Here is a 14,533-nt window from a genome sequence, read left to right on the forward strand (position 1 = left end):
TTTGGGAGGTTTGCCAGTTCCCCTTCTTATGACACACAGTGTGATCATCTCCTCCCAACTGGGACCTGGAATGTTTCTGTAATTCTTCACTGTTCTGAGGACTTTTAACTCCTCTGCATGATTTAATCTCCTAATAGCTTTCAAAATGAAGAACCTTTGCTGTACACTCCAAGTTCTTACTGCGTGGCATTTGGCCACAGCAAGTAGTCATGCTAATTTGGCATAGATGCCATGATTCATAGCCCCAGCAACTGCACCTGATTATGCTTGTATTTGCAGAAGCAAATTATAGAGCAAGTTATCTGGGGACCACAGAACTCACTATTAAAAGCACAAGTGATAGATCCAGCTGACCTTAACCTGATATACCACCCACCATGCTTTTGTTTCAACTTTTGCGGAGTCGGTGTTTATTTGGCACATCTTGAAATAGCTGCTGCCAAAAGATGCATCAGAGAAGACAGAGGAAGCGGCTTGTGGTGACAAGCAGGAGCTAAGTGACAACAACAGAATGGGATCATATGGACACGGCTTGAGCTATTACCATATTTCACAACAGACGCCCTCTATGCAAAAATTGAGAATACGGGCACACTTGTGGTAGAAATATGGGAAGTCAGCAATGGACTTAGAAGAGTAATGTGAGAAGAGTGTGGCAGTGCTCATTGAACAGCTTCCCAGTTAACAACTGGCAGGGCAGCCAGATGTGAGAAACAGTAGGACTCTTGAAATATGTTGCCATATTGAAGTCAGTAAGCCTACACTGCTGGAGATTTAGTGGCAAATCTACTTTGGCAGGATAAGCTTGTGGACTGCTGTGAAATGCGTACAGACAGCTGTTACCAGGAACACTAGCAGAGCCCTACTTTGCCTGTTCAGATGCTAGCACATTTTTTTTGTTTCACCTCTTGCTTACACCAATATTCACATCAGTGGGGATCTCAGTACATCATTTACCTGAGCTGATTAGCAAAGGCAGAGAAGATGTAGATTAATTATCCACAGTGATAGTGCTTTTGACAAGTTAAGCAAAAAGGCAGACTGGACCAAAGGCAAGATTATCCTATATATCAAACACCCCTTAAACAATAAACAAAGCCATGACTGGGGAATGTTGTTTGCTTCTTGCATATGGCGGAACAAAGCAGAACACTTTTCAGCAAGCTGAAATGACTAATATGGTCACTTTGAGGGTTGTAGGACATCTTTCTTGGTAAGTCTGGTCCTTTTGCCAAAGAATTTACTAAGAAAAAAAATTAAAAAAAAAAAAAATGTTGAGGCTACAAACTCTACAAACTCTTTAACTTACATAATTACAAAATTTACACACACAAATTCCAAAAATTCCATATGAAGTCCTTGTTGGTGACTAACAGCAGTGGTTTCTTATGTCTTCCTCATCTCCTTCCTCACCTTTTTAATTCCTTGATAATTTGTTTTATATCATGATCATATTTGCGTGCTTTCTTTATACATTCTGAAGCCTTGCCAAAAACACCCCCAAAATCAGGCTTTAAAGACTGTGTACCCAAAATATTGAGGTGTGCCACAGTCTCGAACAACTTGATCCTGTCCATCCCTTTCTTTCAGTTTCCCACGTGACAATATAGTTCATTCCTGGGCATCAGGACATTACACGCCCTAAAAGTCTGTCCCTCCTTGCTTTTCCACATCACCATCCTCTTATTTTGAACTATCATGGAAGAGGTGGTGATCCCTTTTAGCTGGAAAAATACTTTTCTTCGTGTCCCATCAGCTGTGCTGGCAATTAGAGAACCCTTTTCCAGCTTATTTTTGAGGTCACAGTGCCCTCTATCGTCAAAGACATCACCTTTATTTCTGCATCATCTTGGGGGAAGAAAACAAACAAACAAACAAAAAAATGTCACGTGTTTATACATACTCACTAAAAAGAGTCTTTGTCAGAATCGCTGCTGATTTAAATCAGACGATGCTATCTGCAGAGCTTGAGTCACACCTGACTTGTGTTGAGTAATTCCGTATAAGAAAATGGTCTGATGCAAAATAAGAAGAATCGGGCCTGTGTTTCAAGTACAAATTGTAAATATCTCAGCCACAAATTTGTATTGCTCCTGGTGATCATCCTGACTCTGCAGATAGGAATCATCTATTACATACAGACTTTTACCCTTTACAAACTGCTATCCTCTGCGTGTCTGCCTTCTCTCTCACTCTCCATGAGCTATGTGGGATACTGTGAATAGTTTTGCTCCCCCGTGCGTGCCCCCTGGAGCACCACACACCATCCTGCAAGTGAACTGGCACCATTGCTGCCTCCCCCACCCCATCTCTCACAAGTCACACAAAAGCCTCACAAGAGGCTTTTACTTAATGAGGGATTACATCGCTGATATATGTGGATGTATGTATTGATGACAGACTAAAGCCTGAATACGGTACAGCACTCATTTTCTCACATTAGTTTGACAGGAAAATGAGAAGTTCACTAAGCAACTCACTTTCAAGAGTACACATATTCATACAGATGAGAATGTGTGAATACATCTGAATACATAAGAATATGTATGAATACATATAAATATGTACACGCACATGCTTGTATCTAAGATAATTATCTATAAAATACTAGAAGTCAAACAGCACTGCTGGGCATGTAAAGCATATATTTCAAATGTATCAGACATACCTTTCTTTATTTAGCCATTTTTTCATGCAACTGCCACGTCAGGAAGTCCCAGATAATTTCATTGGTATTGAGAAGAGCTGAGGCTCTACTGCAGAGAAACTGTGGACCATCCTGTAATCGTGGGTTTCTCTGATGAAATCCCTCACGGGAAGGATGCTTTTAAAATTGCCTCTCGGTGGATGGAGGAAAGGATGTCATATAGCAGAAGAGTATGCTGGCTGGAACTAATACTTAGTGCTGTTTCCTGGGACAAGAACACACAGAACAGACCATGCTAGGGAGAAGAGAAATGCAAAGTGACTGTAGAAAAAGGTGATGAAGTTTTAAGAGATGTTTTTGCTTCAGACAGAAGTTTTCTTTTTCCCCATCTGCTGAGGCAATGCCTGGAAAAATTCTACTTGCTTTTCAACCACATAGAACCCCATTGCCCACTAACTCCAAAACTCCCCATGCCAAGTTTAAAGTACCTTCACGTTCACAGGCCACATGCAGAAGTGCATTTTGCAAGAGGTGTGGAACCTCCACAATTGCAACTGATTTATTGCCAGCAGTATTAGCAAGGTTACAGAAGAAAGAATACAAAATAATCTGTTAGAGTAAACTGATTTTTAAAATCTTCTATGTTCTAGTGATATCAGTCAGCATTGTTGAACAACTGAAGAAAAACAAAACATTACATTAGGGTATACAAAAAAAAAGGAGTTTCGTATCTCACTCATGAAATCATCTATCGCCTCCAGTCAGCACTGGTAAGATCTCAGTTAAAGGAATGTGTCTAGTAGTGAGCACTGCACTTCAGAAAAGATGTAGATCCACTGAAGGACAGGGATTTTTCCTCATAATCTCCTTTATCCCTTACTGTCATTCTTGTTTTACATCAGCCACAGTAGTTGCAGAGTAGATTTTCCCCCTCCAAACACATACACACAGTATAAAACCCCTTGAAGTCCACACAAGAAGGATGTGAAAAAGACTAGAGAAGAGTAATCAGTGGCAATGCAATATCATTTTTCAAGAAGGCAAAAGGTTGCTGCAGGAAAAGAAAGAAGCACTGGATATGGAATGAAGGGCTAAAATTAGACTCAGGGACAGGTTAGACATTAGGGCTGATTTCTAGTGAAAGAGTAGCTAAATATCAGACTTTTTAAAGGACCTGTGAAATCTCCATTGTTGGAGGCTCTTAAGAGCAGATAAGATAAACATCTTTCAGAGGTGGTTTAATTATAAACTGATCTCAGTTTGAGCCATGGAGATGATCTCTGAAGATCCCTTCTTGTCCTACTTTTTATTATTATATACCAGCTAATCCCCCAATGAGTCTTTATGAAAAAAAAATTCATCCCAAGTATCCCCTGACCCAGCTGTGAGCTAGAGACCACCCAGCTCCTAATACAGCAAGGAAAATGCTACTTTTACTCTGAACTACTATTCAGAAGTGGTTTGTCATGTCTCTATGTAACTCAGAAAATATCACTCTTCTACAACAAAATAATGAAAATCCCTTCAATTTTTGCCAAAGAAGGAGAGAAAGAGAGAAAGGGAGAGAGAGAAAACCCCATAAGCAAAAGAGCAGGACCAAACCCGTAACATTTGCTTGGGTCTTTGTTCTGAGGTAGGGCAGCAGGAGAAGAAAGAGGAAACACTGAGTCTGCAGGTGAAAATTAGCTCGGGTCTTCAAGAGACACCTGAGGTTTTTCCAACTGGTCTGTCACAGGCCAACTTTGAAAGTAGAATGGATGATCTGACGTGAGGGTGGTAACAGGGAATGGAGTTGTGGGACTAGTCGATTAGTAGCACTGAGAATAGGGACCAGAACAAGACTAGAGAGGGTTAGGCAGTAAATGAGGAAGAAAATAGAAAGTCAGAGGACAAAGAAGGAAAGAGAAGAAGAGTCATGTTGGAAAATAACTTTAAATGTGCCAATTCAACAGAGGCCTGCTACTTTCAGTGTTTCATATATTTTTAAAGGTGTGCTGTGGGTGGAAAGGAAATACCTAAATGCTAGAAGGAAACCTGCATCCCCTGATAGCACGTCAGAGGCCCTGAGGTCTCAAATTTCTAAAACACTGAATAAAATCTTGGTCATAATTAACATTTTCATTTCATTCAAGAGATTGAGAAAGTATCTTTTTATTTATACTCTCTACCCCAGGATACATGTTTGCTTTCCCATGGAGTGACATCTGCTGTATTTGCCACATTCAAAAGTGAGTCTCTCTCTCTCACATATAATGGGGTTTGCTGCCTGCCTTCCCCTCTTGAACTAACTCTGGAGGTCTCTTCCTCATGAAGGCTTCCACAAACAGATCCCATGGGTCTCGGGGACAACACGTTTCTGGGCTTTCTTCCCCACCGTCATTAGAATGATTTGAAGAAGAAAAACTACACCCCTTGTTCTTGAAGGAAGGGAAACCTAAAGACAAAGGACTTCACATCAGCAGACACCTTCCAAGAGAAAGACTGCAACTGCATCTTCAGGTTTTTCTTACATTTCTCATGTTGCAAACTTTACCTCAAGAAGAACTGCCTGGTTTCTGTCTTTTCTGTACACTTCAAAGATGCACTGTCCTTGTCCTACAGTCCCTTTAATTTTAGTACTAATGGCATTAGACTCTTTCATGGAGCATAGTCCTCTTTTTTCTGAAAAGCCCCAACTAAGGCTTGGAAGAACAAGGAGGGATCCAAACTCTCTTATCTATCAAATACATGTTTTTCCTCTTCAGAGACAGCAAGGCTAAGGGCAGACACATGCTTGGGACTTCAACATTTCCACTTAGGAAGAAATGTATTCCCATTTAACTAGGGAGTTCAGCAGAGTCTGCATTTGTCTGATAGTACCATTTCTATCATTGTGCCCACTTAAAAAGAGAATCAAAAATCATGGAGATTAAATGTGAAGATAAGTCTTTATGCTCATGATTTTTACTCACTCACCTCCAGAAATACAGTTGAAGTCTCTGTAAGCTCATATATGAGATTGCCAAACTATACCAAATGATTCTTTATTATTTAGCTAATTTCAACTTAGTTCAACAGTCAGACTTCATGGTAGCAGGGTATGGTTTTGCATTCAGAGGGCTCTTGTACTAAAAACAATTTAGATCTATGCAAAAAGTGGAAGGAAAAAGAGGACAGATTTTAAGACCATTTCAAGAGAATAAACCACAAAGTCTCTTTAGAACTCACTATCGTCATGCTTGCTGAGATTCAAAGTGAAGGTCTGCAGATGTATGAAAATTATTCCCACAAAAGAAAAGACATGCATCTTTACGTAAATGTGCAATCTGCATATTTTCGCCCCAAGTAAGGCATTAGGTGTGACATGCTTTCCCAGCTGAGCAACACCAAGTCCTGTACGACTATCCAGTTGCACAACTCTGGTGCAGAAAGCAAGCTTTATGTGGGTGCAGACACCTGTTTTAAGCCTTGCAAGGCTTTCTGAGCACTATAAATTGGCTTTTGTACAAACAGAAATCAGACTGTGCATTTTCTGCTTGCTATGGTATTAGGTACATGTTCCAAAAGGATTCAAAGATAACTTTGTTAAGGTATGGACTGGTATGTTCATTTTGTCTACTGGGAAGAACTTAAAAAATTGTGCATGTGGATATGAGCTAATTATTTCCTCTTATTCAGATAAAATTTATTACAGAAAACACTAATATTTGCTGAAAAAAAATGTAGGAATAAAAATAAATAATAAATATATTACCATCCATGATCTAAAATGACATTACAGCTTTCAACTGACTGGATCCCAGCCTATCGGTAAGCAGAGAGAGGGTGGAACAGAAATAAAATAAATAAAATAAAATAAAATAAATACCACCCACAACCAACCAACCAACCAAAAAAAAAAAAAAAAAAAAAAAACAACTTAAGAAACAGAAATCTCTTGCTGGTACAGGTTAGCATCTTTTCCCTCACCTTGTGGCTTTTGCACCTGAGGACCAGTTATAAGATCTGAGAGGATATACTCAAGGCAAGCTGTAGGTTACATATTGTGTAGGGAACAGAATAAAAACAAAACAACAACCAAAAAGAATTTTTCTGCTTGGAAGCGGCTTATAGCAGTAAAATAACGTTTTGCAGCCGTGATGATATAGGATCCTGGGGAAAGAACTGAAACAACACTGTCATGCTGGCGTGTGAGGATGAGAAAACGAGGGAATTTGGGCAATTTGGGTCGGGGCACACGGAAAAATTTAGACAGCCCAACTCCTTTTCTTTTTCCTGTACTTCCTTCTTCTTTCTCCCCTTTCCTACCTACTCTTCACCCTGAGGTGTCATCAGGCGCTGTCCCTGCCTAAGCCACCCAAAGCTGGGCAGCAGCGCCCCACGGACCTGCCGCCTGCAGCCGGCAGAGGGCACAGAGAGCCTGCGGAAAAGAGGCTGGAAAACAGTTTTCTCTCAGGTGGCTTTCTGAATCCAAGTAGGGGAGGGGAAGGGTCAGGTGTCTCCCCAAAGACCATTGGGTTCTCATTAGAAACGAACATGGGAATTGTTCATTGTAGGCTGAGTGTTAGGATAAAAATAATAATAATAATAAAAATAAATTTAAAAGAGAGAAAAAGAAAACATTGATGCCCATCAGGAAATATTGAAGTTGGCTGCCCTCTTAGCACAGCACATGGTCCTGCCCTGCAGTGGCTTTGCCAGCAAGGTATTCCTGGTGAAAGTTCCCCAGTGATGGCACCAGAACCAGGAGCAATGCCCTGAGCTTGGAAGCTCGATGGCAAGGTTGTTCTGTGAGGGGACACCCACACCAGGAATTATACCCATGCCGGCACACGCGGGCTCTAGTATGGATCTCAGGTGGACCCAGGACAATGTAAAGCTGTCCTGGGTTTGGATAGCCACCAAAACATAGGGTGCCCCACCCCTCAGCACAGTCAGCTCTCTGCTGCACAAGCTTGTGCAGCCAGCAGGGTTTATTTATTTTAATTATTAGTATTTTGGCGTATAACAATAAAAAAGTATGACAGAGTGGCTGTGTGCAATAATATAAAGATTACATGTATGTATTCAAATGAAGGAACAACATGGCCAAGAAGCTCAATGATGAGTGAACTTGTTAAAAGAAGAAATGCACTTTCTTGGAACCAGATTCTAATTCAGACCAAATGATTTTCAGGTGGAAATAAATTAAAAAAAGAGTCCTTATCACATGTGAAAAGGTGCCATAATGTTGAAATTAAATGTTTTAGTTTTACTATTAGGTTATGAAGAATGTATCCATCCCATACTGAAATTTAAAATATACTGAACCTACAGCTCTGCATGTGGGCATTTCACACATGAGGCTGGGTGGAGCAAAGTAAAACGATTAGTTTATAACATCTTTTCGATATAAATAAGGAAATCCAATAAAAATAGCTGAAACCACATTTGCATTTCATGAACAAGCTCCCTGCTCTAGTCCTTTTTGTTGCAGAAGTACAAACCTCTGGCAGAACTAGTTTTGTGCCTAAACTTCATCATGTTTAAGAATCCTTGTTTTCTTTACTAACAGAAGTACGGACCCACATGTAACATTTTTGCAAATGCTTACATTTTTATTAAACTTGTTGTTTCCTCACCAGCTTAAAATGGTTCTTTTAAGCATCGCTTTTCAAAGCAACTTCACATGGAGAAATCTATTTTAAGTCATTTGTTAATTCAACATCAGTGAAGTGAAACAAAAAATTAAGTCGTTATTCATTTTTGGATTATGTATGTCATGTTCAATGGTGGGGGAAATTTTACAGAGTTCTGTTTCTTTTCTCAATTTTATTCCAACAGCTTGGTACACTTATTAATTCTTATGGCTTTCATTATTTAAATGAAGATGATATGCAGTTCTGTTTCCTTTTCTGGGGTCCTTTTTGTCTTCTTTGAGTAATTTCTCCATCTGGATGCATGCTCAGCCCTTGTCATGAATCACAGATAAAGCAGAAAAATCCAGTTCGTTGTCTTTGTCTGTTTGAATCATTGGTTTAGCCCAGCTATGCAAATTATTTCATGTGGACCTGCTCCAGAACTGAAGAGGTAAATAGCAATTAGCATTATAACACAAAATTTACGATAAGCGTTCATTTCGTCTCTGCTTGGACAGGCTTATATGGGTGATTCTTAGTGTTTTCTTCAATCAGCATCTGGTATGGCTGAAGTCTGAACATCTGATCTGTTTTTCCTTCAAGTTACATGATAATGGGAACCTTCTTCCTGAGCTAGAGTTGTCTTCTTTCACTATATTGTAGTTTTGTTTATGCCCTTATTGCAAGTGTGACTTTGTTAAATATTATTGTACATGGCTTGCAATTTTTCATGTGATTTTAGGTTTTAAAATGTCTCCCCTAGTCTCCTGTTAGCATACCGTACATCTTCAGCGTGAACTTTTACATTTGGCACATAGAGCAATTCATCTCGAAATTACATGTTATTTCCTTAATTTGGTATTTCTATTTACACTAACTCTAAACACCCACTTAGATCTTATGATCAACTTCCAATTTATTTCTGCTGTAGCATCTGGACAGTTGCTATTTACATCTTCCTATTTTTCCCCAGAGTGTTCATTCTGGTGAACATGTCCACCTTACCACAGCTGCACTGTGGATTCACATTTCCAGGAATTTCCACACATACAAGCGTTAAAAATATTTTATGTCATAAGACATTGAATGTCAGGTTCACAGACACGTTACTATTTGTGAAAAATAGCTTTAACAAAGTTTTTCTAAAGTTTGGACTTTGGAATAATTATCATTTACATTCCTCATAGCTTTCTACTAGGATTTCAGACAGAAGTAGGACTATTGCCCTGTTCAGCCCAAGCATGCAGGTTGGAGGCTGACCTATGAGAGAGACCTGAACATTGCAGATCTCAGCCTCTAGGCTCCTAAGCCACCAGAGGAACGCACAGAGTGTCTCCAGGCACAAACACCAACAAGTCTGCATGTTTAAGCGTCTGCAGACCAGGGGACAGACCAGTCCCAAACCTGCTGCCTGCTTTACTGCCTATGCCAAAGCCCTGAAGAGAAAAATGTGTTGTTTTTCCTGTGGGAGGAACTTGAATGTGCCAGGCAGCAGAAGCTGCTTATGAGCAGGGCTGGAGGCACCCCCTGCTCCCGTTCTCCTCTGTGTAATTCGATGTTCTGATTTCTCCCTGCTTCTTCTGCGGCAAGACAGTTCTAGCCCATCCCTTCTGCTTGGGACAGCAAATTTCTGTTTTCCCTATTCCACTGAGATGGCAGTTCTGCCTTTGAGGCAGGTATATAGGCTCTTCTTATGCAAAGCATAAGGAGAACTAAGCTCCAAAAAGAGGATCCACAAAAGAAAACATGTCCCGATTTGCACAGAGAAGAGACATTAATCTCTCCAACTCAGATAAGTGCTCTTATTGTTGAGGTAGCAAATAAGAATAAAGTATCCATGTGTTCTCTAACAGTTTGGCCAAGCTTGTTGAAAGAACAGAAGAGGTTGGTCTCTAAAAAACCCTTTCAAAATAGCAAAACTGTATGGCTAAGGCTTTCAAAACAGGACATAGGGATTTAGGAGCATCATTCTTGCTAAAATTAGTGGGAGCTGTGCATCTACATTCCCTAGGTGCTTTGAAATCTCAGCCTATAATATTCCTTATCAGTCTTTTCCATCATCAGGCATGTAGGATGGGAGATACTTTCTGTGACTGAAAACACAAGAAGTTGTCTGTCCAGAACTACTAGAAACCATGCCAAGTTGTCTTAAGTGCTAGGAAGGCTATATGGCACATAGTAATTCATTTAAGAATAATTGGAAAACATTTAAAGCCTTGTAAAGGAAATTGGGGGCACAAGTGTTAGACTGTGCATTTTTGTGCATACAAAAATGTAGGATGTTTCTAGTGCGTGGCAAAACACAAGAGCAAAGGCCAAATTCTTTAACCATCTGAAGCAATCTAATCATCCTCTGGCAAGGCACTGTTTGGGGCGAGTGTGTTAACAGAAAATGGGAGTGATTAAATAAAGTCACACTGATAAATCTACTGAGCACTACTAACTTATTTGTAATATCATTGAAGATGAGCAGTGTGACTGATGCCTAAAGTCTAAGAGCTATGACACTCAGAGGGACGGAATTTGAAACCTGCCATGCCAAAGCCCGGGGTACACACTCAGATATTATCAATGCAAATTTTACAGGCACCAATTTGCATCAAGATAAAGATTAATTTGTCTTTTAGCTGCCCTGGGATGGGTCTATACGAGAGGAATAATAAAAACAGGAAAGAATAACAATAGATTTGTAAGGGACTAGCTATCAACCACAACTTTAAGACAAGGAGTAAGAGAAAGAAAAAAAACAGTTGTCTCCCACACTCAGCTTTCACACTAGAGAACACCAGCACAGACCAGCAGACTTCATGTCTCATAATAGAAAAGAGAAACAGGAGGAGGAGTGGTTTCAACAGAACAGGACCCCTGCCTGGAGGTGGCCCAATTCCAGCAGCCCCTGTTAAGGACAGGCTATCAGTTGAAGAATCACAGCTCATTCCAGTTCTGTGATAACTCAGAGAAAGAAAGTGGATTCTGCTGATATCAACCAAATGATTTAGGATTTTATGGTTAAAATTACGGGATGTATTGTCCCTAAAACCCAACTGGAAGATGGTGTAGGCTATAAGTAAAGAAGTCATGAAATCCCACAATTTCTTATTATTGCTTTCAGGACATTTTAGGGTGCCTTAGCACAGAGACTCAGGTGAAGAGCACAATAGTAATTCTGGTTTGAACTGACAAGATATATGAACAGATTGCCTCTGAAAGAGTAGATAAAAGACTCCTGACACAGATTTTATGTTACGTACTTCATCCCTGCTGTGAATATCTAGGAACAACTGCCAGAAGCTAAGTATCTAAACAGAGAACTGCTGCAGCTGTTCAAGAAACTATATTACCTCCACCATTTGGGGGGTTATTTTCCCTAAATGCCATATATTATGGATTCAGTTGCAGGCATTTGCCGAAGTCATCTTGCTGCTTGAGCTATCGCCCATAACAGCTGACTGAATTAAAGCAGACAAAGAGCTTGCTGAGTGCCCCCTGCATATCTGAAGGGCAATCATTTATCTCATCACCATTTCTGCTAACCACCCTTCTCCAAACACAGGAGAGCACAGAACTTTGAAGCAGATGCTCATCAAGTTTCCAAAAACGGTCTCTCAAAACAAGGGGATTCTTTAGAGCACAGAAACCTCTCAAAAATGGCTACACATATTCCTGGTAGGCTTTGAAATGAGAATAAAAACAATTGGAAACCAACTAGTAGATCAAAATGATTCAGCACAGTTTTGATTTTTAATTCAACAACAGGTAATGACCAAATAACTCCCTCTAGTCTCTACAATTAAGGCTGTTTTTTTTTTTGACTCAGAAGGCCTAAACAATAAAAACCATCACCTTTTTCTAGGTTTGTTTTTAGGGTTATATTTTATATTTATAGAACTAAAAGTGTTGCAGCAGTGAATTATCTAGTACAGTCTGCATTGGGTGAGGTCATCTCACTCTTCAAAAAATCTGTCTGGCAAGTATCCCCACATATTCTTAGTCCTTCTAGTAATTATTATGGAGAACAAGAACCAGTTTCTGTAGTTTCCCCAGAGGTTCCTAGAGCCTCACCAACCAACGTTTATATTAGCAACTAGCTTTAATAAGAATCTTAGGAATTAGATGGCTGACAACTCTTTATTCTTAGAATTATTGATTATTGTTAGATATATATATATATCTATTGTTAGACACATAGTTAAGTATATCATTATAAGTAACAATAATCAGTAATTACCTATATATTGAACTGACATGGCATAATCTAAATAATTTGATGTACATTTGAAATGCTTTTTACTCATAATTCAAAATATCATTTATTGCTCCACAATTCTAACATAGCATTAAATCAGTGCATTCATTGTGCTTCTAAACAGGAAGTTTAGAAAATATCACCATCCAAGTATATATATTTTTTTCCTGTGCTGCTTGTCTCCAAGTAAGATGATTTGGACATAAATCTGTTTTCTAAATATGAAACACAAGGCAGCCTACAGCCATCATGACTACTCATCAGTCTCTTCAGAGTAACCCTACTAGGAGGAAGCTCCAGATCTTCACTTTATTTAATCCCCTGGTTTTCTTTTTGCCAATAGTAAAAAAAAAAAAAAAAAAAAAAAAAAAAAAAAAAAGATCCAACTATAAAGGTGTTTGTCATACAGACAACTTGCTCCCAAAAGTCTTGATTCTACAAAGCACAGAGTGTTCAACTGAAAAGCCAGTGAAATACTTAAGCATTGATTTAACTTTAAACAAGCAAGCCGACTGATTTCAGCAAGACTTTTGGCATAGCCGCATCTTGAAGCGGCACACAGCCAATATTTCTGACTCAGGAAAAGTGCCAGCACACGTGTTTAGTTGTACATGTAATCAGGAAAGCCCCTGAGCCTGAGGTTAAGCAAAAGACTTTTACAGCACTAAATACCCATGAGAGAATAGATGTTTTTGCTACCAAGATGACATTCAAAATACAATACAGGTACAAAAGACAACATACACAATTACCAACTCAATGAGCTGTCCTCATTTGCAAATATTCCAAATGGAAAATAGATACATTAATGAATGATTGCAACTCAGCACATTTAAAGTGTATCTGACTTACCTCAGGCTGTTCTCTTCTTCCTTACATTCAGACAGAAACCAAATTAAGGCAGTGTTACAGCTGTTCGTTAGGACTTTGCAGCTCTTCTATCACATCAGGTTTCCCTGTAAGCCAGCAACACCTGTGAACTAGCTGCATAAAGACCCTTCAGCTGATCTCAATTTGAAGAAAAAAATCAACTAATGGTAATGGTAAATCTTTGGAGCAACACCAGGATTTTGTCAGAAGATGTTTTAAGACATGGCTCTCACAGAACGCTTGAAAGCACTTCAAGAGACTTCGGTTGTCCCAAGGCAAGACTGGCTCTAGTCACATCGTTCTCAAGTAGCACATGTTCAACCAGTTCTTAAAGACTTCCAGTGATAGACATTGCTCCTTATCTTCTCTAGGCAATCCGGTCCCCTGCTTCACTATCCCTCTTCTTTGAATACCTTAGATGTCTCAGGTTACTCTCCCATGCTTTAATATATGTTATTTAAATAGAAATAACATCCTATTAAATAAAAGGATATTAAAAGCCTGCAGTAGATAGGGAGAATAATTTGTTCCTTGCTTCCTTGTTACATTCTTCTCACATTTGAAAACCTTATTGCATCTTCCCATAATCTCCACATCTCCAGCCTAAACAGACCTGATTCCTTTCCAATTCCTTCTTAGACTATGTTTCCTAGATCTCTTTTTATTGTCTTGGGGATCTTGGGAACCCCACATTTCAGCCACATTGGTTCTGCTCTAGTGGCCAAAACCACCAATATTTCTGAATATGATAATGGAGAATTTTGAAAAATCATTTTTGTAATGATGTGCAAACTACACTGACATTTAACTACTGTAGAAGTATCACTCCATATCTTGAATTCAAGATTTAGACTGCCTTTTGCATATGATCAGCCCTTCCAAATTTTGTGTGCTCACAGAAAAATCCACTGTTGGCTCCAGTGTGCTCAGGGATTTGGTGAGAGGAAAAACAACAGAGGCAGCAAGCTTTGGCTAAATAAGAATGATATATCAAAACACCCAATATTTTAATGAAAGAAACTGAGTATCCACACATTTGCACTTCTGTACAATTTTTGTGATATATATATATATATAATTTTAAGCTGTTTACAAATAACATTTAATGCTTCAAATATTACATAATGTTGATATTATATTTCTAGCAGAAATAAATATATTGCACTTAAAAAG

The 14,533-nt window shown here is 39.1% G+C and overlaps 1 long non-coding RNA gene across 1 annotated transcript; it reads right to left on the bottom strand.

The window, feature by feature from the left end:
- Positions 1 to 409: 409 nt before the first annotated feature.
- LOC311432063 lies at positions 410 to 13,392 on the bottom strand. Its single transcript, XR_014689804.1, has 3 exons — positions 13,343 to 13,392; positions 2,669 to 2,912; positions 410 to 1,243 (listed from the first exon to the last, which is right to left on the bottom strand). It is a non-coding gene; the product is annotated as an uncharacterized lncRNA (long non-coding RNA).
- Positions 13,393 to 14,533: the final 1,141 nt, after the last annotated feature.

Source organism: Aythya ferina, assembly GCF_964211825.1.
Source record: "Aythya ferina genome assembly, chromosome: 2".
Classification (NCBI taxonomy): domain Eukaryota; kingdom Metazoa; phylum Chordata; class Aves; order Anseriformes; family Anatidae; genus Aythya; species Aythya ferina.